The following is a 27,180-nucleotide window of genomic DNA, read 5'->3' as shown; positions in this document are numbered from 1 at the left end:
AGGCTAATCAATGGGTATTTGAAGCAACTACGGTTCTTGTCATGTTCTAGGGGTTGGCTAAGAATACAATCTAACTTTAAAATTGTGGAAAAAATCATGATGATGTATAAATTAAGACTTCTATGTCTGACATGTTCAACTGAACAACTAAAAAATATACCATTCATCCACTCAGCAAATATTACTTAAAATGTAGTTTTTGACCCATGGTTCTCAATAGGTCACATGTAATGTAATACATTGCACATATTCAGTGTGAATTTTCCCGTTTCCACCCCTTTAGTCTTAGATATGTCCAAGTCAAGGAATTAACAATACATTTTCATAATAAAACTATTGAAACAGCAGCACTATTTTCCCAGAATTTGATGTTATTTCAGTCAATTTAATCATAATTTCCTCTTTCCAAATTTAAGCTTTATGTTGTATTTTTAAGATATACATAAAAATAGACTATTACTCTACTGTCTTAAATCTCTATTTTCCTTAAATTAATAGCTATTTTCAGGGTTAATGATAATATTTGCATGCTAGTACAGTTATTTTTACTTCAGTAATCAAAAATAGTTTCTACTTTAATAATGCATTGAAAGCAATACAACCAGCCTGTTTTTCCATGCAAAGGGATTAAAATCAGACATGTTCAGTGGAAGAAAGTGCATATTACCAACATCATATTTCTTTAAATCAGCAGATATGTAAGTTTTCCATAAAATGATTGTAATCTAGTTATAAATATGGACTATGTTCAAGATGAGAGAACTCATTCATAGTTCTACAAATACACTTCCTCTCTCAAATGACAAAGTTACATAAGTACATTGAAAGTCAGGTTTTTACTATCAGCAAATGTAATAAAATATATTTGCCTAGTGTTTTGAATACTTGTCAATATATTTTATACACTCAAATAAGACAAAGGAGCTTTCAGCTGCAGTGAGGTAGCTTTTTGCTGCTCTGTTTCTCTTTCACTTAAATAATGGCAGGAGTATCTTAAATCACTTTTCAGTTCAAGTACACACACTTAATCCTTTGTCGAATGTATAGATGTGGCAAATGTAAATATGTTTTAAAACCATCATCATCCACTATGGTAGAGGATATCTAGCTACTCATCAAACTATTGCCCCTTCTTCCAGGGCACACAGTTTCCAACATCCCTTAGGTGTGGCCATAAGACTTAGTTCTGGGTTCTAGAACATGGGCAGAAGTGATAGGCCCTGCTCATAAAACCATCTCACCCACTATCTGGTGGTCAATGTGCAAGGGTTCTTGGAAGCTACCTGTTAAAAGTGACAAACCCATTTGTGATATGAATGGACCATGAGAATATTATGCTAAGTGAAATAAGTCAGTCAGAAAAAGCTAAGAACTATATGATTTCACTCACATGTGAGATATAAAACAAACTCGTAGACACAGACCGACAACAATATGGTGATTACCAGAGGGAAGGGGGTGTGGGGAATAGTAAAGGGTAAAAGGTTCCAAATATCTGCTACAGAAGATGATTTGAATTTGGGTGGTGGGCACACAGTACAATACACAGATTATGCATCACAGAAATCTATATTTGAAACCGATATAACCCTAATAACCAATGTTACCCAACAAATTTACTAAAGTAAATAAATAAAGGTGGCAAGCCAATGGATGTCAAGATGTTCAAATGACTGTGGAAACATCAGACAGTCCCCCTAACTCTGATTTCCCCCACCCCACCATACAAATACAGTACACCACTGTGAATCCACATTGCTATTATGTGAGCGAGAAATATACTTCTACTGTGTTAAACTATGACCATTCTAACGTTTATTTGGTATAGCAATTAGCCTGTTGTAATCAATATAGAAAATCATTCCTTAAAATTGGTTATGGCTGAAAAATCTAAAGTATGTCATTGGCTTTGTAGCCAGGCAGTGGATAATAGGGAATTTTAATATCAGAGGCTGGAGAGATGGAGGCTCTTGGTATTCAGTAGTAAAACATTTGGTGAAATTATTCTCTGCCCAAACCTGCAAGATAAATCAGGTGCCCACTGAACATGCAGCTCTGCCCATCCAGGGATCACACTTCCCAGTCCCCCTTGCCACTAAGTAGGGTCATGTGGCTAACTCTCACCAGAACAGGAGCAAAAGTTATCTTTGCCATCACTTTCTCCCTCTTCCTATCCTTTCTGCCAGAACAATCTTAGAAGCTATATGTTTAAGATGGAAGACTCACCCAATGGAAGGCACCTAGGTCCCCAACCTGATGCTTGGAGGACAGTCAACTCTACCAGTTATAAACATGAGTTCCTTTTACTTTGTATGAAAAAGAAGCATTACACGTTTTTAGGCTTTTTTGCTATAGCAGATACCTTAACTGATAACACACTCTGAGGCACATCTGTAGAAATGAAGTGAATCATTTGGGCTCATTAATGCAGTTATTGGTAAAGTTAAAAAAAGTTGGTGAAGAACCTTGAAAACCTCAAATCAATTAGCATTTCATTTCAAGGCCATTATGGTGGATGCAAGAGGAAAAGCTCTACCTTTTACCAGTTGTGGTATTACCTTGAACAAGTAGATATATTATCTTGGAGTTTCCTTGTTCTTGTATATAAAATGGGGAGATACACAATGGAGGACTATGCAGCTGTAAGAAAGAAAGATCTCTTATCCTTTGAGACGACATGGAGGGACCTGGAAAGTATTATCCTAAGCGAAACAAGCCAAACAGAGAAAGACAAGTATCATATGATCTCACTTATTTGTGGAATAAAATGAACATAACAGTCTGAGGAATGGGGTAGTCCCAGAGACGTGGAAGTGGAGTACAGACTGACAATCCCCAGAAGAGGGGTGGGGGGAGAGATAAACCACAGAACTTATATGCATGTATGCATGAACAATAGACATGGACAACAAAGCTGGGGACAGGGTGGGGAGGGAGAAGGAGGGGGGAATCAGTGAGGGAAAAGGAGAAACATCTGTAACATAAATAAATAAATAAATAAATAAATAAATAAATAAATAAATAAAACCATTCCTTTTGCTTCTAAATAAAATAAAATAATAAAATAAAATGGGAAGAACCTACCCTCCTTTGTAGGGTTGTTATGACAATATTATAACATGTACAAAATGCTTAGGGCAACATTGAGCATTAAGTAAAGTGCCCAGTTGATTCTCATTCCTATTGTATATTAATTTTGAGTTATTAAATAAACCTTAGAAAATTAGTAGTTTGTATTGGTATATAAGGTAACTCTTGAGAAAAGTTAATCTGGTAAAAGACTCCAATGAACATAATAACACAATACAAATGCAGAGATTAATAGATGAAGGAGATGAAGGAGGGACAAAGAGTCAGTCTTCCCACTACATCTCAGTGACCATCTCTCTGGCCATTATTTCCCTCTTATCTCCCCATTCCTCTGTCCCTCCTCAATCTCATCTCGTCCTCCTTTGCTAAGCACTGAAAACCTGTAGGCAGTAACAAAATAGACAATAGATCAGATATGTCTTTGTCGGCTGAGATTGTTGCTACATTCCCCAACTTGCACAAAACTAAAGATATCAGATCTTGCTCCCGTTTCAGATTAATTTCACATTATTAGGGTGAGCTTCTGGCAGCCTAACTGATAATAATAGCAATACTTTAATGTTTGCTAAGCATTCTATAACTTCAAATCACTTTCACAATCATTTTCTCATTATAATGAAGGAAACACGATCAAGGAATACCTTCTAGAAGTAAAATCTTGCAGTCATGAATTTCATGAGCCAAGGAGAGATTATGGTGGTTTTGTTAGTCAACAATAAGCTGTCATGCTGCCCCAAAGACAGCTGAAATAGTTTACACTCTAGGTTCCTACACAGAGGATTCTTGCTGAATAACTGTGCTCTTCTGATGAATTGTTATCTGAATCAAAAGCCTCAGGCACAGAGAAATGACAGATGCCAATGAATAAAGCCAGAGCCAAATGCTTAATAAAACAGCATTATAGAGCAAAATAATTAACTTCTGTTGTTCTTTTAAAAAACAACAACAAAAACAACCCTGCTTTGTCTCTAGGCACACATGTGTTGAAACCGCATATAACAAGCCCCAGTTGCATGCACAAAGTTTATTATTTAGATACAATGAGAATAAAATTACCAAAGTCCTTTGTGATGAAACAATGCATAAGATAGATTCAAATCTTAAAAGCAAATGTGAAAATCAGCACATGGCACCTAGTGAAATACCAACAATACTTTTTATTAGCAAACACAACAGAGAAAAGGCAGCAATTTTGATACACTAAATGGCCAAAGTCTGTACTATACCCCCTATCCCCTACCCCCACTCACCATGGAGCTTCTCTGAGTACACAGCTTATTTCAAAATCAGTGGCAGTTCTGGGCTTGCTATGTCTTGCTTGCATGCAGAGGGAGGCAAAGTTGGCTGAATAAGACTAAACAACACTCATCAAAGGACAGAAAATATTTTTCCCTGTATATCTGACAGCATGCTTTTAGCCAGCAGCATGTTACTTTATCATTGCCTTGTGGGAAGTCTGAACTCACATGAAATTAGTCAATTATAGTGCCAACCACCCTGTGGACCCTCTGTTAATATTCATGCATGAAGAAGAAAAACATAAATTTCAGGATCCCTAGTTTTTAAAATAGAAATTTAATTTCTTTTTGACCTGCAAACTGAGTTAGAAAGAATTACTATTTCAAACAGAAGTGGCTCAAAGTGGGCTTTAACATATTTTTAAAACAAATCCAAGGACTGTATTGGAACTGGGAGGTCAGGGGTAGGGCTTTAGTGTTGGCATGGCCAACAGCATGCTCTGCTGGTCCTCAAATCCCTCTTCTGCTCCTGAGCCCAATTTCTGTTTCTGGTTCATACTCTTCTTGTCTATCTCAAAGGATTATTTTGAGAATTAAATGAAATAAAAGTACCATGTTAAAGTTAGAAATGTTATGTATCACACCACTATATTTTATTCAAAGCAACACCCTCAGCCACAGGAGTAGTTACAAAAAACGTATGGGCATATCTGAGTCGTTTCACAATATCTCAACTCTTCACATCTCCTCTCAAATAATGTCAGTTAATTCTTCTCCTTAATAATGATAGTACCTATCAATAATTTTTATATGGGACTCAAAATCTCAATATTTAAATCACATTCTCTTTATAAATGCATGAATTCTTATGAACCCTGAAGTAACACATGTTCTGTTCAAATTGCCCATTTGTAAAAGCAAGTTCTTCCATGGGGACAGAATTATTAACCTGACATAATTTTTAGTGACAGAGATCGTGAGTGTCCACACGAATGGCCACAGAACCTACTCCAACAACCAGCCAGGCTACCTCACCATGGTCCGTGGCACAGCAGTACTCTGTCACCAAGTAACAGCTAGAACATTGGTCTCTAGTATGTCTATCTGGGTACATTGGGGAAGCAGAGCTATGAAAAACATACAATGTTCTAAAAATAGAGAAAAAAAATTTTTAAACATTACATTTTGTTTCTCAGAATGTTGTATATTATTTCCTAAACACTAGGGAAAAATATTTGCTCCAATCCTTTTCATTTCCTACCTCCCATTGATTCGTTTTGAATACTTTTATGAGCCAACCAATCCATGCAGAACATTTTTACGGCCCCAAGTTGGCAAAGTGACTTGATATATGTGTTTGTGTGTATAATAAAGTTCTCAAGATAAATACAATTAACATACATTTCCATTTCCCCCAAGGTTTCTCCTATTCTACGAATGGGTAACTCCCACGTGTATCATTTTAATTCTGGCTTTTATAAAAATAAAAAAAAGTTATTACTGGTGTCAGAAGTTAAAGCAATAGGTACATTTTGGGGACGAGGTAGTAATTGGGAGGGGGCATTTAAGGAATTCCAGAAGGGCTGAAAATGTATATTACTTGATGTTAGTGGTAATTACATGAATGTGTTAATTTTTTTTATAATTTATCAATCTGCACTCTTGTAACATGTATATTTTTCTATTTTCTATTCTATTTTTGATAGGATATATGTCAAAAAAGTGTTATTAAAATAATAGTTCAGAATATAGAAGTACTGAAATGTGCTTTGGCAATCACAATCCTGACTGTATATCTATATTTCCAAAGGTTTACTGGTAAAATGTAGAAATCACAGAACTACATGTTCTCTTTTCCTTATGTTTCAACTTAAAAATCAAAAATTTCTATATGAATCACAAAGTAAAGTATGTCAACACTAAAATCTTATTTGAAACCAATACATGTAAAATGTGGAAAATTTTCATAAAAGTTCAAAATTAGTGCCAAAGCATTATCTTCATTGTTGCAAAAAGTAAAGCGAACGTTTTCTATAACTAGAGATCTACCTCTATGTCCCCCAGTTTGTCAAAGAGAATGATTACTTTCTTCTTCAGATAAAGAAAAAACTACAAATAGGAAGGAAATGACATTGTTAAAAGATGAGTTAATAAAAACAATTAAAAATAGCCCTGGCCGGTTTGGCTCAGCGGTTAGAGCGTCGGCCTGCGGTCCAGAGAGACCCGGGTTCGGTTCCCGCTAAGGGCACGTACTTCAGTTGCAGTTTGTCCCCGGCCCTGGTTGGTCGTGCGGGTGGCAGCCACTCGATGTGTCCCTTCACGTCGATGTTTCTCTCTCTCTCTCTCCCTTCCTCTCTCTCCCTCCCACTCTATCTGTACAAAAAATGGAAAAATATCCTCGGGTGAGGATAAAAAAAAAAAAACAATTAAAAATAAAAAAAAGGGTTAAAAACAATAATGTACATATTTGAGCTATGCCAGACGTTTTAGATTTTGACTCTCGGTTTTTCTGGACCCTCTGGAGAAACCTAACTCATCCTTGAAGAGTTGGAAGGAGACCGATGTCATAATGGCAGTGACAAAGCTAGGGGCGCAGGGAGCGGTGAGATAAGCAGCCGGACAGATTGACCCAGACCTTCAGAGGCTGTTAACCTTTCTGGGGCACACCAACAAACCATGCCTGGCTCCTGATGTTTCACAGTAAGATGATCAATATCACTAATCATCGGAGAAATGCAAGTCAAACAAGCCATCTCCTCCTGTCAGAATGGCTATTTCAATAAGCCAGCAAACAAATGCTGGAGAGGTGTGGACAAAAGGGAACCTAGTGCACTGTTGGTGGGAAACAGATTGGTGCAAACACTATGGAAAATTGTGCTGAGGTTCCTCAAAAAACTAAAAATGAAATTGCCTTATGGCCCAATGATTCTACTTCTGGGAATATAACACTAATTCAAAAGAATATAGGCAGCCCTATGTCCATGCAGCATTATTTACAATAGCCAAGATATGTAAGCAACTCAAGTTCCTATCAGTAGATGAGTGGATAAAAAAGCTGGGGTACATTTACACAATGGAATACTACTTGGCCATAAAAAAGAAGGTAATCCCATCTTTTGTGACAGCATGAATGTACCTAGAGGGTATTATACTGAGTGAAATAAGTCAGACAGAGAAAGACAAATATCATATGATTTTTAACTTATACGTGGACTCGAAATAACAAAATAAACAAACAAAAGCGAAACTGACTCCTAGATACAAAAAACAGTCTGATGGTTGCCAGAAAGAAAAGCAAATGGGGGGCTGGGTGAAAAAAGTGAAAGGATTAAGGAGTACAAATTGGTAGTTGCAGAATGGTCACAGAGATGTAAATTACAGTACAGAGAATATAGTCGATAATATTGAGATAACTAGGTATTGGGTGAGGTGGGTACTTGAAGCTGAAGGAAAACTTTCTCAGTACTTTGCTATACACTTAAAACTAATACAGAATAATACTGAATGTAAACTGTAATTAATTTTTTTTTTAAATCAAGGGTGGTCTACAAAGTAGGTATGCTGACAGAAAATCAGAGACTGGGAACCCAGATTGTATTTTTCTTGTTGTTGTTCTTAATCCTCACCCGAGGATATTTTCCCATTGATTTCAGATAGAGTGGAAGGGAGGAAGGGAGGGAGAAAGAGTAGAATACCAATGTGAGAGACACATCGGTTGGTTGTTGACACGGGCTGGGAATTGAACCTGCAACCCAGGTACATGCCCTTGACTGGGATCAAACCCATGACCCTTCGGTCCACGGGCTGACACTCTAACCACTGAGCCATACCGGCCAGGGCATCCCAGGTTGTATTTTTAACTCAAATTCAATGTTTGAGTATGGGAAGAGAAAAGAGTGAGAGAAATGAATGGTTACAAGGTTACAGAAGGCAATTTGGATTTTTGAGATTGTCTAAGATACCAAAATGATGAAATCTTGAGTTGGGACAAAATCCTCATCTCACAAGAAGTGGAAGAATCAACATGTTTGCTGAGAAATTTACAGCTTTGATCAGGAAGGCTTTAAATGGAATATCAAAGTGGTGAGGTAAAAATACTCAGTTAAAGCCATAAAAATAGAATGGTCCCCTTGGAGGACATGAATAATATTGGAAAGAGATTTGCAATGGAGAGATGCTCAATAGTTTACGTGAGAAGCCCATTTGTAAAGGAGAGGCAGGCATAAGAGTTATGATCTGAGATGTCTGCACTTCAAAGCACAATGGGTAATAAATTTGAGATACTAACACAAGGAAATAGATACAATTTTATTTATTGAATCAGTAAATATTTATTGAATGCTGATTATGTACTAAGCACAGGGTTACAGAGATTTAAAGAACTCCAGTGGCTGAGACTTACAGTCAGTGGATGAGGTGGATTTGGAAACTAACGTTCATAGTATTTTAAACACTGCTGGAGATTCACATGGATTTCTATGAAATAAGGAATGAGGACAACTAACTCAAACCTGGGGTGAGGGAAAGCTTACCAGGTAGATGGTCCTTGAATAGAGTCTGGAAGAGCAGAAAGGGCAAGGGTGTTTTAGGCAAAGGAAACAATGCATTTTCCAAACATGATAGGATATACTTGCAACTAGATTTCAGCGATGAAAATGTATATCTGGCAGACTGATGGTTGCCATAAAGGGGGAGTTTTGGGAGACTGGGTGAAAAGGGTGAAGGGATTGAGAAATTTAGATTGGTAGTTACAAAACAGTCACGGGGATATAAAGTACAGCAGAGAGAATATAGTCAATAATATTTTAATAACTATGCATGGTGCCAGGTGAGTACTGAAAATATTAGGCGGAACACTTTTTAAAGTGTACGGTTTTCTAACCACTATGCTGTAAACCTGAAACTAATACAAAATAATATTAAATGTAAACTGTAATTGAGAAGGAAAAAAAAGAGCCCTGTCTGGGTAGCTCAGTTGATTAAAGCATGGTCCCAATACCTAAGGTTGTGGGTTTGATCCCTGGTCAGGGCACATACAAGAATCAACCAATGAATGCATAAATAAATGGAACAATAAATCGATCTCTCTCTCTCTGTCCTTTTTCACTCTCTCTCTCCTCTTTCCTCTCTCTCTCAAAATCAATAAATAAAAACCTTTAACAAAGAAAATAAAATGTGTATGTCCGTGGAAAGAAACTTGGATTAAAAAAGAGAACAGTGCATTGGATGGAAACTTGAAAGAGCATAAAAGGAGAAAGAGAACTGAGACTATTCAGGGCATATGCCGCAGGCCATTTAGCCGTTTGGAGAATGTGAATGCCACACACCTGATACAGGACTTTTCAAGACAGGGAATGAAATTTTAGATTTACTGACCATCTACCTTCTAGCCACTAGACATTGTGCTAAACACATTCACATATACTGTCTTGAGATATGGTAATTATAGGGGACTTGAAATATCTAGGCGTTTGCCAAAATCAGTTCATCTGATGGATTCTTGGTGTGCCTTGATGAGAGTCCCTGTTTGAGCAGTAAGAAGAAGAAATATATTTGCTCTCTGAGCCCAATTCTGATCAACAAAGATTAGAAGATTAATTAATGAAATAAAAGTGATAGAAACATTGGGAAAAATACAAAATGTTCTCTTAGATCTTGTTTTAGCTGGGGAGAGGAATTCTCCATGTAGACGGACTTGTGACTTTCTCAACTCTTCAACTATGAGGACTTCTTTTTTGTAACACAAAATACATTTTACAGACCTTTACATGATAGTTACATCAGTTATTTTAAAAAATATATAAAGACTCTGTGTGTATATCTGTGTGTGTGTGTGGAGGCTGTGATTAAACAAGCATCATTATGATGAAAGTAATGGAATACAACATAACATAAACATCAACTGTTATTTTTGTAAGGTGTTAACAAAGTGACATGACTAATGTGCACATTTATGAAATCTACTCCTGTTCGGCGCTCTACAAGGTTGGACGCCTGTTCTTACGAGCAAATGAGAACAATTGCTCACTCTTGAGAAGTGCACTACATCTTTTTTTTTTTTTTTATCCTCACCCGAGGACATTTTTCCATTTTTTGTACCGATAGAGTGGGAGGGAGAGAGGAACAGAGAGAGAGTGAGAAACATCGACGTGAAAGGGACACATCGAGTGGCTGCCACCCACACAACCAACCAGGGCCGGGGACAAACTGCAACCGAGGTACGCGCCCTTAGCGGAAACCGAACCCGGGTCTCTCAGGACCGCAGGCCAACGCTCCAACCGCTGAACCAAATCGGCCAGGGCTGCACTACTTCTTTGAGGCTAACCTGAGGCCATTTAGTAAATTATCTTTTCCTAGTACTAAATAGCTACTCGCTTCAAAGAGTTAATGAACTTCTTAAAAAGCAAATGATTTACTTCTTTCTCAGCAGTGAGGTCAAGCCAGTCTATTTATTAATCTTCTCACCATTCAAGTGAGGCAGGGAAGAGACACACATTATTATCCCAATTACATGACTGGGACATTGAAGTCCAGAAGTGCTTACCGACTGGCACAAGGCCACGGAGGAGTTATGTGCAGAGCTGTGACGGAAACTCGTAAGCCTGAGTCCTGTGCTAAGTCCACTGAGCAATCCTATTGATGTACTATGGCTTGGCCTCAATAAATCTGAAAATGTGCGCATGTAAATAAGCACAGTTCAAGTGAAAAACGGAGAGGTTTAAGATATGGATTTCTCTTTGAAAATGTAATTCTACTTTAAGGAATTACTTTATAAATAAATAAAGAAAAATTGACTCAAAATGTATTTACAACCAGAAGATTTTCAACATCTCAGATGATTGGCTGCAGTTCAATAAATAGTACTAAAACCAGAAACCCTTTTGATGTAATATTAAGAGAGTCAAATTTACTTTGAAACTAGGGCCGCAAAGATGGCAATCTGCATCGGGGTTTAGAACAAACATAATTAATCCAAGTTCAAGTAGAATGACTGACTACACTTTCATCTCTTCAGGTTACCAGGTTGAGTTTTTTAGCAGTCCTGAACCCGATTTTTGATTAGTGATTCAAGTTGATTTATATAAACATATTAACACTGGAAACTTTTTTACCCAATAACCATTCAGTGATGATGTGGTGCCACAGTGTATTGGTGTTTAGGTATGTGAACAAAACAAATTCCTACCCTCATGAAGCTCATGATGTACTGGGACAAATGATCAAATGGGTGCACATGTAGACATTACAAGGGATGAGTTCTGGCAGGGTAGCTTGGTTGGTTAGAGTGTGGTCCCGATTCACCAAGGTTGCAGGTTCAATCCCCAGTCAGAGCATATACAAGAATGAACCAGTGAATACACACACACACACACACACACACACACACACACACACGATGATATTTGCCATGTGGGAGATTTCTAGAGGGCACTAAGATTGTATAAGGGGGTAGAGCGTGATTACCATTGTAGTGGGGTCAAAGTGAAGGAGAAAGCAGATCAGATTCTCCTGAGAAAGACTGAGGAAGAGTTAATTAGGCAAAGAGGGGTGAGGAAGGTAATGAGCATCCATAGGATCATATTCCGTATTTCTGTTTCCCACATACATTTTATGCCAGTAATTTCACTTTGTATTATTAGAAAAAGAAGAAAGTTTTCTATTAAAAAGTATTTGTTAACTTTTCATACCCTATTTTTATTATTAACTTACTTGGGGTGTTTACAGTATTCGGAGTTCTTTTATCCATTCTCTTTATTAATTCTATTTGACCCTCACAACCCTATTCGTTAAGTAGAATGATACTGTACGGCTCATTTCACATATGCAAGTTCTTGAGCCTGAAATGAAAGGACTTGCTCAATGTCACATAGTTAGTTATCAGTGGAGCCAGAATGGAAACTTAGATCTTCTGACTCCAAGGTAAGTACTATTAGAGAGAGACTTTGACCTGAACTACATAGATAATATAAACAGAAGGGAGAAGTTCTATAGTGATTTGTGTTGGTGGACAACATTTATAATTTTGATGCAAAACTCATTTGGAGCCTGAGTTTGATAACTGGCATAACACATTTCCCAATGTACTTGCCATATATACTATTGTAATGAAGAAACCATGTTTATCAGAACCCAATCATTTGGCTTCTCAAATTCAGATTATTATTAAATATTTTATTCATAGAACTTATATTCTAAGGATGTTGTAAAGTGCATCTTTGTCCATGACCTTGTCTATTTTACTAGATAATGGATGATATAAACCCCTCTGTAACATAAAAGCTTAAAATAAAATATTCTCAGTTTATAGAAGAAATACAACAGAGTGATAATAGTAAATTTAAAGCTTATATTAAATGGCAAATACATACAGCAAAAATATATGTTTTCTTATGTATGTCTAAAAAAATTCTAGGTAGATTTAAATCCCTAGTTAAGTTGGTTTGCCAACAATTCCCTTGGAAATAAATGCTATTCAATAATACTGATCAGTACATCATTAGAGGAATAGGAGTTGTTCCAACCAACATACAAAAGGGAGCCTTTGAAGGGAAAATCATACTTTCTTATTGCCTCTTCTCTTCATTGCATGACAAGTATATTGAATCTTACTCTACTTTTTAAATCATTACAATAGAAAGGACCAGTAAACTGCCCCTTTTCTATTCAATTATATCTTGTCACTATCAATGTGGAAAAATCTATTTATCCTGCTTGGCTCTCGTTTACTGTCTCTTCTGTTATATATTACAACCAAACATCACTAGCTAAGACTTGATAGCTCTAGTCTTTGAGTCTAACTTCTGAGCCCTTGAAAACTGATCCACATTCGTCTACACTTGTTTTTCAGCCAACATTTATTTGTCACACCAAGATTCTGAGGGTGACAACAGTTGTTAAAAATGTGTTGCGTTTCCAGGAGAGTCCATAGAGCCATTATGTGAAGTACTCCGATAACTCTGCAGGTGCAGAAGGAATGCTAATGTGGTGTCCAACTAAAAAACAAGCTCTGACGAGAAGTATGAATTTTTTTCTTTTGGGACTCATTCCCCTCTAATCTGAAACCATTATTTTCATCTCTCTATTTTACCAACATAAATCTGATTTGAAACAGAATTATTTTTTGGTACTTAATTAGGTAATTAGTATTTTCAAACACACAGAATCATAAAACATACTGATAGTATAAACTAAGAAGTTTGTTTCAGATTATACAAAGGTAATAATAGACTTTTGATTTAAATAGCCAATTATTAATAAAGGTGAATTATTTAGATATAATTAATCAAGACCCCAAAAACTACACTGATCTATAAGGACAAATCCAGACCATATATCCAGTACTATTTGAGGGCACCTGTTATAACTGAAAAGAAAATGTGGTGTTTGAGTATAGAAACCATAATCTTATCTTGTCTGAGTTATGTAAATATCTTTCAAGTATATGACTCATTGATGAAGAGTAATTGACAAAATAAACATTAATAAAATCAGAAAACAATGTTTTAATAATTGAAAGGTATTTTAGAAATCATCTAATTCAATATTCCAATTATAATAGGTGGGACAACTGTGGAAAATCCTTGGTTATGTAAAATGTAACCCTTTATCTAAAGCAACAGCTGGGCAGTAAACTACTTGAGATCAAGGACTAAGACTTTGTTCATTCATGTTGCATAAACAAGTGGATGAACTGATAAAAGAATGCAAGTTCTGTGTTAGACTATGACCAAAACAGTTACTATAAGTTCCACTCACCTGTAAGTTCCCAGCACTTGACAAAGTATACAGCACACAGTAGCACCACAAAGTTTTGTCTGATTGACTCTCTGTCCCTCTCTTCCTGCAAGCTTGGGTAAGAGCATTTGAATAACTCTTTCTTCTTTCTTTCTCTTTCTTTCTTTCTCTTTCTTTCTTTCTTTCTTTCTTTCTTTCTTTCTTTCTTTCTTTCTTTCTTTCTTTCTTTCTTTCTTTCTTTCTTTCTTTCTTTCTTTCTTAAATCCTAACCTGAGGATATTTTTCTGTTTATCTTCACATAGGGAAGGAGAGAGAGAGAGAGAGAGAGAGGGAAGAACATCGATGGAGAGGGACATATCGACAGGTTGCCTCCCGCACGACCCCACCAGGGCTAGGGACGAACGACAACCAAAGTATGTGCCCTTGATTGGAATTGAACCTGAGACTCATTGGTTCTTGGGCCAACAGTGTACCGCTGAGCCAAACTGGCTAGGGCATAACTATTTCTGTCATAGGAAGTACTGAGGCATATCATGTGTATGAAAATTTTCAAACCATTTCAAGGTGGCATTAAGCAGCTAGCTGCCTTTTAGAATAACTCCCCCATTATAAGTCCCTAAATAACCAATCCCATTCATGGGAAAAATTGGGTGTGGCTCCGTAAATAATCATACTCAGGGGAACCAGCCTATATTTAGAGGTCTTCTTCGAAAATTATGACTCTCTTGACTTAAGCCAGGGAACGTCCTAATAGGAGGAATACATTATGAAAATGCCCTTCTTCATTTAGCCCTTTTCCTAAGTGAATCTACATTTGAAGCTACTGTTCCATCAGCGACTACAACAGCTGTCCTTTCTCTTTCCTTTCAATTTCTCTGCTCTCTGTGAGGTTTACAGAGGATGTGTGAGGAGCTACTGCTGAAATTCAGGAGCACGAGTAAGCAAAGCCAAGATAAGACACACATTAAATACACAAAAAGACAGGGAAGGGCGAGGCAGAAGTAGTACAGAATGCCAAGCACAACAGACTGAAAAGGAACAGCTATACCACTGAACAAAAAGATTTAAAAAACACTCTCTGACCCAAGGAAGTCAAGGAAGAGTGGAGATGAAGAAAACAGCCCAAGAAAACAAAGGAGGGAACACAAAAGTGCAAGAGAAAATGGCCACACACAAAGCATAAGAGAAAAGCAAGAGACCAAGAGTATTTTTGTTTTGGATGACTTTGACCCCAGTAAGGCAGCTGACAATAGGTCTGACCTGCACATAAAAAAAAAAAAAAAAAAAAAAAAAAAAAGACCTCAGATAAATAGAGGGCATGTTGTATAAAACCAATAGGAACATACAGAACTGAACTAAAAGAGGAGAAACAAAAAATTGGAAAAGAAAAAATGAAAGGCAAATGAATTCATAAATAAAAATCAAAGAGAATACTTTCCAAACATCAATGATTGAAGGAAGACTCACCATCCCTTTTATTTTATTTTTCACCATCTCTTTTAAAAGTCGATTTCAACATCTTTTGTCGCTCCTAACTTCCCCCACGATCCCCAAATACCTGTAAGTCCAGAAAGAGCTCTCGATTTGGAGTCACGGGGGCCCATAAAAGCTCAGCAGTCATTTTTGCCATCTTTTCTCCTGGATTTCTCTGAAATTTCCCAAATATCTTAAAGCAAGAGAGGTATTTAAATCAAGGAGTACTGTAATCACCTTTGTATCTCCAGGAGCTATAAATCCTAAGTCTTGATTCTACAGAGTCTTAGAGCAAAAGGTATAGGACAGACATATATTAAAACAAATTAATTGGCAGGTCTTGGTTATAAATTCATATGCTTCATACATAAGCTTTTGTCACTTTAAATTTCAGGATGAATGCCACTTGTGAGCAATTTCAATTCCAGGAACTGTTCAAATTTCTAACCCATTTGGTATATTCATCCAGTAGAAAATTATAGAGTTATTTGCCCTGACCAATTTGGCTCATCAGTTAGAGTGTCGGCCCACGGACCAAAGGGTGGAGAGTCTGATTCCCTGTCAAGGGCATGTACCTGGGTTGCAGGTTTGATCCCTGGCCCCAGTCAGGGTCATGGAGGAGGCAACCAATCGATGTGTGTCTCTCACATCAATGCTTCCTCTCTCTGTTCCATTTTATATTTAAAAAATCAATGGAAAAATATCCTCAGGTGAGGATTAACCCCCCCCCCCCCAAAAGGGGTAGGTGGGAGAATAATCACAACACAGGGTATATATTACATATACATAGGCATATAATAACTAACTTCTTTAGAAAACTTAAATTAGGTCTATGTTGTATAGTATAAGCAGTCTGTGCCTCTCATTTGAGGTACTCACTGCAGTGGTTATTACTTATTCCATCAACAACACAAATTGCTCATCTTCCGTATCTCAGTATGTCCAGTGCCCCGCACTGTGATTGACCCATACTATGTACTCAATAAGTGTTTGCTAAACAAATTAATGAATGAAATAACAACTAAATTTTTAAAAGAGTGTAAAGAAACAGACAAAATGATTTAAAGTTTTTCTTTTAGTAGTGATTTGATAGAAGTGGTTTTAATTTTCTTTAAAAAATCTGTTAAAGTCTGAGGAATACAGTAGACCCAGACACATGGAAGTAGGGCACAGACTGACATCCCTCAGAAGAGGGGATGGGGGGTGGGGGGGTGGGAAGAGATAAACCACAGAACTTATATGCATGTATGCATGACCAATGGACATGGACAACTAAGCCGGGGACAGGGTGGAGGGGGGGTGGGGTGGGGGGTGCCAATGGGGTAAAAAGGTAAAATATCTGTAACAAAAAAATAAATAAAAATTCATAAAAAAAAAAATAAATAAATAAAAAATAAACACAAATAATGGAAAAGCTCAAAAAAAAAATCTGTTAAAAATTTCTAAATTGCCTTGTATAATCATAAAAAGTTATAGTAAAAGAAGAGCACCAGTTGCATGATTCCATTTATATGAGATGTTCACAATAGGCAAAGCCATAGAAAAGACAGATTAGTGGTTGCCTAGAGCAGGGGACTGGGGAGTAAATGCTAAAGACATTTCTTGTCATGAAGAAATGTTCAAAATTAGCTTATAGGGATGATTACACAATTCTGTAAATATGCTAAAAACTATTGAACTGTACATTTTAAACAGATTTATATTAAATGCAAAGTATATCTCGACTTCTGGTCAAGATGGCGGCATAGATAAACATGGTATCACCTCCTCCCACAACCACATCAAAATTACAACTAAACTACAATAGAACCATTCTTCAGAACAGCCTTAAATTGAGCTGAATGGAAGTCCTACAACTACGAAATTAAAGAAGCAGCCACATCGAGACTGGTAGGAGGGGCGGAGGCGGACGGGCTGGTTCTACATCCACGTGTGGTGGATAAAAATCAGAAGGACACCTCGGCTGGGAAGGTCCTCTTTGATGAGTGAGGGGGTCCTCGTCCCACACCAGGTGCCCTCTCAGGGTCCCAGTGCCAGGAAGAGAAGTCCCCATAACTTCTGGCTGGAAAAACCAGCGGGAACTGAGGCTGAGGGAGACTGAGGCTGTGGGAGCCCCATGTAGTTCATCTTAAAGGGCCCGCACAGACTTACTCAGACTTTCTCCGTCTAAGCTCGGAGGGGAGGCAGCTTGAGGGGCGCCAGAGACATACAGGGAAGAACTGAGTTGTTTGGCCTCAGGACGAGGGCTGGAGAGACGGCTTTCTCCTGAACAGACGTGCTGATGGAGGCTGATGTTCCCTAGGTGAGCCTTCCCCTGGGAAGGCACCACATCTGCGACTCCAGCAACCTGGCTCACTCTTTGCCCGGCCCTGGTGATTCCCTGAGGCCCCTCCCCACCCAACTTTTGGGCCCACCCAAGCTGTTTCCAAAGGCTTTATTATGGTATCGGCCTGTCTTGGATCCTGCTCCAGAATTTCCTAAAATCTCTCAAACAAACAGCATCTGGTCTCAGGGAGCCCCATACCTCTTGTTAAATGGCCCCAGGACTGGCACTAGAAGCAGCCAACCTTGGTTCACAACTTGGCTTTTTCAAGCCAAGCACAAGAAGCAGCCATCGGCAGATCACTTTGTAGCTTATGCTGGGTGGCCCTGAATAGAATACATGCAGTGGCTGACCTTGCCCCAGAGCCAGCACACCCAGTGGACAGCTTCAGACCACATTACAACACCAACTGGCTCAGCGGTTAGAGCATCGGCCTGCGGTCCTGAGAGACCCGGGTTCGGTTCCCGCTAAGGGCACGTACCTCGGTTGCAGTTTGTCCCCGGCCCTGGTTGGTCGTGTGGGTGGCAGCCACTCGATGTGTCCCTTTCACGTCGATGTTTCTCTCTCCCTCTCTCTGTTCCTCTCTCTCCCTCCCACTCTACCTGAGTAAAAAATGGAAAAGTGTCCTCGGGTGAGGATAAAAAAAATAAATAAAACACCATCACTCAACCACCTCCAAAAGTGACACACTAAATCAGTGGACTCAGTGCGTACCAGAGCCCTGATGAAGTAAGTCTTGCTCTGTGTGGTGGGCCCCTACACAGCTGATCCTCCAAGGTAGTCAGAGGCCAGTGGTCAGTGGGCACAGCCAGTCATTGCAGCTGATCAGCCTGAGTAAATCCCACCCATTAATGTGCCAACAGCAATCAAGGCTCAATTTCAACAGAAAGGTGTATAGTCCACACTACAGGTGCACCTTGAGACCCCTGCTGGGGTGGTTAGGAAGGCTGTGCCACTGAATCCTACAGGACACCTATAACAATAGGCCACCCGACAAAGCCTAGAAGACATAGCAACTCTACCTAATACATAGAAACAATCACAGGGAAGTAGCCAAAATGAGGAGACAAAAAAAATCCCACATGAAAGAAAAGAACAAAACTGCAAGAAAAGAACTAAACAAAAATGGAGATAAACAAGCAATCAGATGCAGAGTTCAAAACACTGGTTATAAGGATGCTCAAGGAACTTGGTGAGACATTCAAGGAACTTAGAGAGACTTTCAAAGAACTTAAGAAGACCTCCAAGGAACTTAGTGAGAACATCAACAACATAAAAAGGACCAGTCAGAAATGAAGGATGAACTAACTGAAATAAAGAATAATTTACAGGGAATCAATAGCAGAGTAGGTAAAGCCAAGAAGCAAACCATCGATTTGGAATATAAGAAAGCAAAAAGCACACAATCAGAACAGCAAAAAGAAAAAAGAATCTAAAAAAATTAGGATAGTGTAAGAAGCCTCTAGGACAACTTCAAGTGTGCCAACATTCGCATCATAGAAGAGCCAGAAGGAGAAGAGAAAGAGCAAGAAATTGAAAACCTAATTGAAACAATAATGATAGAAAACTTCCCTAACTTGGTGAAGGAAACAGATATCCAAGTCCAGGAAGCACAGAGAGTCCCAAACAAGATGAAACCAAAGAGGGCCATACCAAGACACATCAAAATGCCAAAGATTAAAGACAAAGAGAGAAGCATCAAGAGAAAAGCAGTTTGTTACCTACAAAGAAGCTCCCATAAGACTGTCAGTTGATTTCTCAAAAGGAACTTTGTAGGCTAGGAAGGAGTGGCAAGAGATATTCAAGATGATGAAAAGCAAGAACCTACAACCAAGATGACTCTATCCTGCAAAGCTATCATTTAGAATCAATGGACATATCAAGAGTTTCCCAGACAAGAAAAAGCTAAAGGAGTTTATCACCACCAAACCAGTATTATATGAAATGTTGACAGGTCTTCTTGAAGGCAAAGAAGAAAAAAAATATGAACAATAAAATGGCAATTAGTACATATCTATCAACAATTGAATCTGCAAACAAAATGAGCAAGCAGAACAGAAACAGACTCACAGATACTGAGAACTTTTTGTTGCTTGCCAGATGGGTGGGGGCTGGGGGAGCTGGGGAGGCTGGGTGAAAAAGATGAAGCAATTAAAAAGTATAAATTGGTTGTTAGATTGATGAACCTCAAAGGGAAGAAGGGAGGAGGGCAGCATGAGATAAACCAAAGAACTTCTGTGCATATATGCATAACCAATGGATGCTGACAATAGTGTGGGGAAGAAGGAGGGAGGTAGAATTGGGGAGGAGGAAGTCAATGGGGAAAAAAAGAGGGGGACATCTATAACACATTCAACAATAAAGATGAGTTTTTAAAAAAGTATATCTCAATAAGGCTGTTTAAATTATTTTAGGCATTTTAAACATTAGTAAAAATTATTTTATTACAAACAAAGAAATTTGAGGCATCACTGTTGCAGGCTCTGGGTCTGCTGGCCAAGGAGCTCCACCCCTGCCGGAGCATGAAACAGCATGCAGTGGGCCTTATGTAGTGCGTGGAGGTTGGCCTATGTCTCCTTTGGGCCTCATGCTGGGTAGTTAGTTGTGATTGAGATGTTATCAATCAGAACAGGGCTTTAGTTGGTAGACCTTGTACTCAAGTAAGGACACAGGCTATGCCTTTCAAATGAATGCAGCTGCCTGAATTCAACCTCAAGTTCTCACACAGTGCCTGCCAGAAGTGTGTTCCACAAGCCTGGAAGAAGGCAGCTATCAGTAGAAAATGAGCAACCACGAGATGGGCCAAGGAGATTGAAGGCAGAGGAAAAAAAGCCAAGACAACAGATTTTGACTCTTACATATTCACAGAGGTAAATAAAATGAGGAACTGAATAATCAAGCTTAAAGTTAGGAAGTGTCCATGGGCAGCTCTCCTGAAAACTTCTCCCAAATGAGCACCTGCTGCTAAAAGTGCACCTGCAACAGCTGCTACAAAGGCTCCAGCAGAAAAGATGACTGCTGCAGGCAAGAAGGCCCCAGCCCAGCAGGTTCCCACCCAGAAATCTGTAGGCCAGAAGGCAGTGCCACCCACAGCTCAGAGGGTCTGAAAGCTCCAACCCAGACAGAAAGCACCTGCTCCCAAGGCATCTGGCAAGAAAGTATAAGAGCACAAGAGGCTATTATAAAAGAGTCAGTGACCTTTGAGGATGTAGCTGTGTACTCTACCCAGAATCAGTAGGCCAGCCTGGACTCAGTGCAGAGAGCCCTGTACAGGGAGGTGATGCTGGAGAATTATGCAAACTTAACTTCCTTGGCAAACTTCCATTTCCCAAACCAGACCTGATATTCCAGCTGGAGCAAGGGGAAGTACCATGGGGCCTGAATCCCTGGACAGCCATCGGGGGAGAGGCTCTGAGCAGTATCTCCACAGGTGGTAAAACCAACACTGAGAATGAGGAACAAACTCCAAAGCTGAACATTCCTAAAGAACCAGAGTCCTCCAGGCTGATGGCAGACGCAGCTGGTGGATGCCTCCCAGCACTCTCACTTTCAGAACAGCTTCGAGAAGCCACTGCTTAAGACATGGCGGAGAAAACACACTCACAGAAGAGAGATTTCACAGACTTGACAGTAGAACCATAAATCCTCCACCATCGAAAAAGGGATAGCCAGGAAATTGGAAGGAAGCAGTGGTGTCAGCATACACGGAATTACACAGCAGGGCCTCCCTAGAGAAGAGGGGTGTTATAAATGTGGTGAATGTGGCAGATACTTCAATCAACCGTCAGACCTTCACCAGCATCAGGGAATTCACACCGATGAGAAGCCCTACAAATGCAAAGAATGTGAGAACGCCTTCAAATATAACTCAAAACTATCCCGGCACTAGAAAATCCACACTGGGGAGAAACCATACTCATGTCAGAAATGGGGACAAGCCTTCCGTGAGAATCCCCACCTCCTTCAGCATCAGAATCTCTATGGTGAAGAGGGGCCCTATGAATGTAAGAACTGTGGGAAAACCTTCAGCTACAACTTAAGATTTTTTTGACACCAGCGAATCCACACAGGGGAAAAACCCTTTAAAGGTAAGGTCTGTGGAAGGCTTTCAGGTGTAGCTATGACTGCGCCATCCATGAATGAGTTCACACTGGGGAGAAGCCCTGTGAACATAGGAGTGGGGGGAAAGTTTCCGTTCGAATTCAGTCCTGATTCAGCATCAGAGAATTGACACCAGAGAGAACCCCTATGAATGCAAGGCCTTCTGCCGGAGTTTGGTGTTTCTCCAGCACCAAAGATTCCACAATGGGGAGAAACTCAATAAATGCTGTGAATGTTGGGACACTTTCCGCTGTAGCTCCTGCTTTATCATATATCAGAGAATCCACACCGGAGAGACATCTTATGAATGCCAGGAACTGTGGGAAGGCATTCAATCAGAAAGTCACCCTGGTTCACCATCAGCAAGTTCACTGGGAAAAAACCTTATGAGTGTAAGGTGTATGGGAAAACCTTCAAATGGAGTGCCAGTTTCATTCAGCTTCAGAAGTTGCATCCTCTGAAGAAACCCGCCCAAGTCACAGGGCCATGTGCAGCTACATCCCACTCCCCTTCTCCAGGCCTCTCCCCTCTGTCTTCCCCACCTGTGAGCTTTGCCCACTCTTCTTCACTTGCAGGGCTACTTCCTTCCTCTGTGCTGCTCTTCGTGCTGTTCTCGTCATCTGAGCTGTTCGATTCTTCACCTGTCCAAACAGTGGGTTTTGTTCAGGATCTTGCTTCTGAGAAGTCATGGCCTCATAGCCTGAACCCTTTATCTCATGCTCCATGAGCTCCCTCATGTTCTCAACTCTCAGTGCCTCAAGAGTTTTCAGAGTTCCCATGGCTCCTGATTACATCTTTATTGATAGTCGTCTGGTCTTGTGTAAGTCATTACTGTTTACCCAACTCCATCCCAAGTTCTCACATTTAAAGACCATGTTTGATCGCTCTCTTCTACCCCTGCGTAGGAAATAGTACTATTTGTCTTTTATTGACCTATACCATCAGAATGTACCTGTCTTCTGGGGCTGCCAGAGTTTCAAGTTTGCAGAACATTCTGATTTTTATGAGTATGGCATTACAATAAGATAGGCCATCATAATTTGAGAAATGGAGAAATTGGGGGGGGGGGTGCAAAGCTCAAGGGAGGAAATAATCAGAAAGTATCCAATGATTGCCTTCAGGATTTCAGGAGGGCCATTTTGTGGGCCCGCAGTGAGGCTCCCTGTGAGGAACCTGAGCCTTGGATTTTTTTTTTACCTTGATAATGAACATTAGGAGGAGCTTGTGTGATCAAGCAATAGACAAGGAAACAGTGAAAAGAGGATGATTGGAAGGGGATCTATTTTCTCTGTTGGGTGCCTTCGTTATTTCCACCCATAGCTTTAATTCTAGTACCCACTCAGTTATCTAGGTACAAAAAGTGACTTGGGCTCGTGCAATTTCAAGCAGGTGTCTGGGTGTCATAATCTACAAATTATGCGTGGGGCGGACTTGGCCTCCTCTCACATTGATGAGCTCCAGAGATAAGTAGAAGAACCTGACAATGGCTGTAGCTGCTGCCTCAGAAGAGTCAACTCCTGATCAGTTACCAAATGTGCACTTGGACACATTCCCAGACCTATGCCACATCCCCTGTGATTAAATCTGAATTTGTGAGTGGTGATACTTTTATATTAATTTCACAATGAGCTACTTTGGCAACACCAAGAGGTGTTTAAAGGACACTACTTTTACCAGATGTTATGATCTCACTGGTGTGGCCATACTTCCCGTCTAGTTACAGACCCTGACCTTTCTCAGAATCACTGCTTCAGGGCAGTAGCAACATGAAAAAAGTATTTAAATAATTATATGGGAATACAGTACTAAAAAGATTATATGTATGCTGTTATTATAATACCATAAAATTATGTCTGCAAAAGAGGGCATAGAAAGACATTTTGGTTTTGATCAGGTTTATTGAAATATAGACAGTAAAATTCACCCTTTTAAAGAGTGCGGTTTGGTGAGTTTTCACAAATGAATGCAGTTATGTAACCAAGATTTTAAAATTTTTTATTATCTCCAAAAGCTCCCTTAGCATAGGGAGAAATTTAAATCATTGGTGGGATATTTGGGATTTTTCTTTATTTTCATTCCTTGATAAGGTTTGTGCAATACTTAAAATTCAGGAGGACAAAAGGCAAAAACCAAAATTATTTACCTAGCTGTAGTTAGAGCTTCCAAAATTTGCAAAGTTCCCTCAGAATCATGCTAAGAAAAGCTGTCAATATGTGGAAAATGATGATGATTGCGGTTTTCTTGTTGTATTTCTGACATACACATGACTGAACATCTTAATTATCTGAGGGTGTGCTCCAGTGACAGAAGGAAGCATAAGGAAGGCATCGCACCCAGAAAAATAGGGGTGCATTGTGGGAAAACAGTGAAGAGTCCGGGTGATGGTTGTCTAGCCGCGCTGGAATCTTGTGTCCTCATACCAAGGGGAGTTAGTGAAAAATCAAGGATATCACAGAGTCAAGTACTGGAAAAGAGAAAGGCAACTAGAAATCTTTTTAAAAGTTGCACAATAAAGAGAATGTAATCTTAGTATAGCATTTGGCTCTGCAGTGAGCAATGTTTACATCACAGAGGGAAAAGGTCTTTCTGGGTTGTCGGAAAAACTGCTGGTAGAGTGCTATTGTTCAGAAACTTCTGAGCACTGGCTCTCCTTCCCCTGGCACCCAGCACCAGCTTCTACTGTCGCCTAACTGATTCTCGGTTTATTTCAGGGACAAAAAGGGTCCAGAATCTACGAACATTCCTTTACACAGAAGGGCATACTTTGTATGTGTATGTGTAAAGTCTTACTAACTTACCTTGAGGATAAAAGCATGGTTCAAAGAAGATGAGCTTCTCTGATACAGAGGCCCGCCCTAGTACCCTCTATGGGCAACCCGAGCCCAGCTGTCGGGAGGGGGGGGGTGCTGGCACCAGTGAAGCTCTGCTGCCTCGGCTCCTGCTCTCTGTGGTTGCCAGGAAGACTGAAACCTCACGACTGAAATCCTACCTAACCAGAAGTGAGTGTTGCTTTGTTTTCTCAGGGCATTTGTCGTTTATAGCAGTGATAATTTTGCATTGTATGCATTCGTTTCATATTTCTCTCGCCTTTACTCTTTTTTTGCATAAAGTTTTGGATAAAGGGACATTAAATATACCTATGTTTATAGTGTCTTTAGCATATTTTATATAACATCTTTCTAAGAAAACAATGAATGAAGATTACTCGGGCATATTGTAATTAATGAAAGCAATGATCTTGTTATTTTATCATTATTGTCAAATGTTGAAATAACTGTGTTTATCTCAATGAAAAAAAATTTTGAACCCACAAAAAGGCCTTTAGGGTTATAGGTCTGGATATATCCCTATTTTTTTTCCTTTTCACATAACATTTTGACAAAAGGCAATAGAGACAAATTTAGCTCAAAGAGTGAGGCAACCTGCATAAGATATATTTCTTGGTTCATAAGCTAGGTTACCTTAAGTAGAAATCCTTCTAGATTTCCTATATTATTATTTATAAACCTTTCCTTCCCCCAACACACACACGCAATTCTCAATAATGAAACATAGAAAAATCTATTATATATTTAAAAATATGCAGTATATTCCACAAACAATAAACTCATGGAACTGAAAGCTATTATTTCTTCTTTTTTCCTTTAGTTTACATGTCTCTGACCATTATCTCCTAAACGATATATTTCTGTCATGTAATAACTCTCCAGCCACTCCACTCGGAGTCATCTCAATTCCTCATGATGCCTCTTGTAAAATAAAGTGGGCGGGTAGAACCCTGGTTGGGTTGACTCAGTAGTTAGAGCGTCGGCCTGTGGTCCAGAGAGACCTGGGTTCAGTTCCCGCTAAGGGCATGTACCTCAGTTGCAGTTTGTCCCCGGCCCTGGTTGGGTTGTGGGGTGGCAACCACTCAATGTGTCCCTTTCACGTCAATGTTTCTCTCTCTCTCTCTCCCTCCCACTCTACCTGAATAAAAAAATGGAAAAATGTCCTCCAGTGAGGATAAAAAAAAAAAAGTGGGCGGGTAGAGTTTCCCCTTGGGAAGTGAGACACCTCTTTGGGTTGTTGAAAGAAAACTCCCTGACTACCTGCTATTTGCCTTTAGAGACCAGAGTATAAGATAACACTAGAGTGTGAGGCAGTTGGTAAGAATGCCAAGGATTGAAGGTCACGATGCTAACAGGACGGGCTCCATCCAGGAGGAAAGACACTGACATGGCACAGCCCCTGAAACCATACAGATCAGTCACTAAAACATAGGGATAGACACAGAAAACCATTCTGACCTACACTCTGAAGCTGACTTTGAATTTCAATCTCTAGTCAAAGACTTCTTAGTTTTTGACAGCACATGAAGTCTGATAATTTATGAGCACTTGGTTATATGATTATACTTAAAAGATAATAATATGATGAAACACTCAAAATTGGAGTGAACAGACCAATTTCAAACTCATAAACTTGCTCAATTTAAGAATACTTTTAAACTTCAAATTTTGAAATTGTTCTGTTTGGGCTCTAAACATGCTAAATATGGGCTTCCTTATAACTAAAAGACTGAGAGGAGATGGATAGACGGATGGATGGGTGGGTGGATAGATGGATGGATGGATGGATGGATGGATGGATGGATGGATGAAAATAGAAAGAAGAGGTAAAGAAAAGGAAGGAAGGAGAAATGGGGGGAGAGAAAATACTGACAATTTCAACCTGCAATGATAAGCCACATACACGAAGACTGCTTATGACAAAAGATAATTTGGGTCTAAAAAACTAAAAAAATAAAGTAGTTAAGATATATAACTTAAAATAGTACCATGAAAAAAATAATAAAATAGTACCATGATAAAGCAGGGAAGATTATTTTCTTTATTTATATTAAGCTTTAACGTATTGTGAGCCATTTAAAGATAATGGGGGTGGGGAGGGGAGATAGAGATGTTAAGCACACATTCTTTTTGATATGCATCATTTCCTGAAAAAGAAATCCTAACTACGATGTCCTATTTAACTCAACACTATTATATGTTCAAGTGTGCTTGACAGGGAGAAGGGCCAAGGGTTTTTCAATTACAACTCAACAATTTGTCCTCAAGCTGAGTTGTCCTGACACAGGGTCATGGGGATTGAAACACAGTAATATCCTACCCATTAACAGAAAAATTGGTTTTAAACTCAAAATGTGATATATGCACAGCAATAAACTCTTCTCAGCCTTAC

General features: G+C 39.2%; 1 protein-coding gene and 1 pseudogene across 1 annotated transcript in view; one reads left to right on the top strand and one right to left on the bottom strand.

Annotated features, from left to right (window-relative positions):
• SLC44A5 (solute carrier family 44 member 5) overlaps positions 1 to 27,180 on the bottom strand; it is a 305,936-nt gene that overhangs the window by 205,795 nt on the left and 72,961 nt on the right. The window lies entirely within an intron of this gene.
• On the top strand, positions 20,392 to 21,023 carry LOC118626128 (annotated as a pseudogene).

This window comes from Molossus molossus, unplaced genomic scaffold (genome assembly GCF_014108415.1).
Source record: "Molossus molossus isolate mMolMol1 unplaced genomic scaffold, mMolMol1.p scaffold_m16_p_12, whole genome shotgun sequence".
In the NCBI taxonomy this organism is placed as follows: Eukaryota; Metazoa; Chordata; class Mammalia; order Chiroptera; family Molossidae; genus Molossus; species Molossus molossus.
Note: the sequence above shows the minus strand (reverse complement) of the source record. Positions and strands in the feature narration are given on the sequence as shown.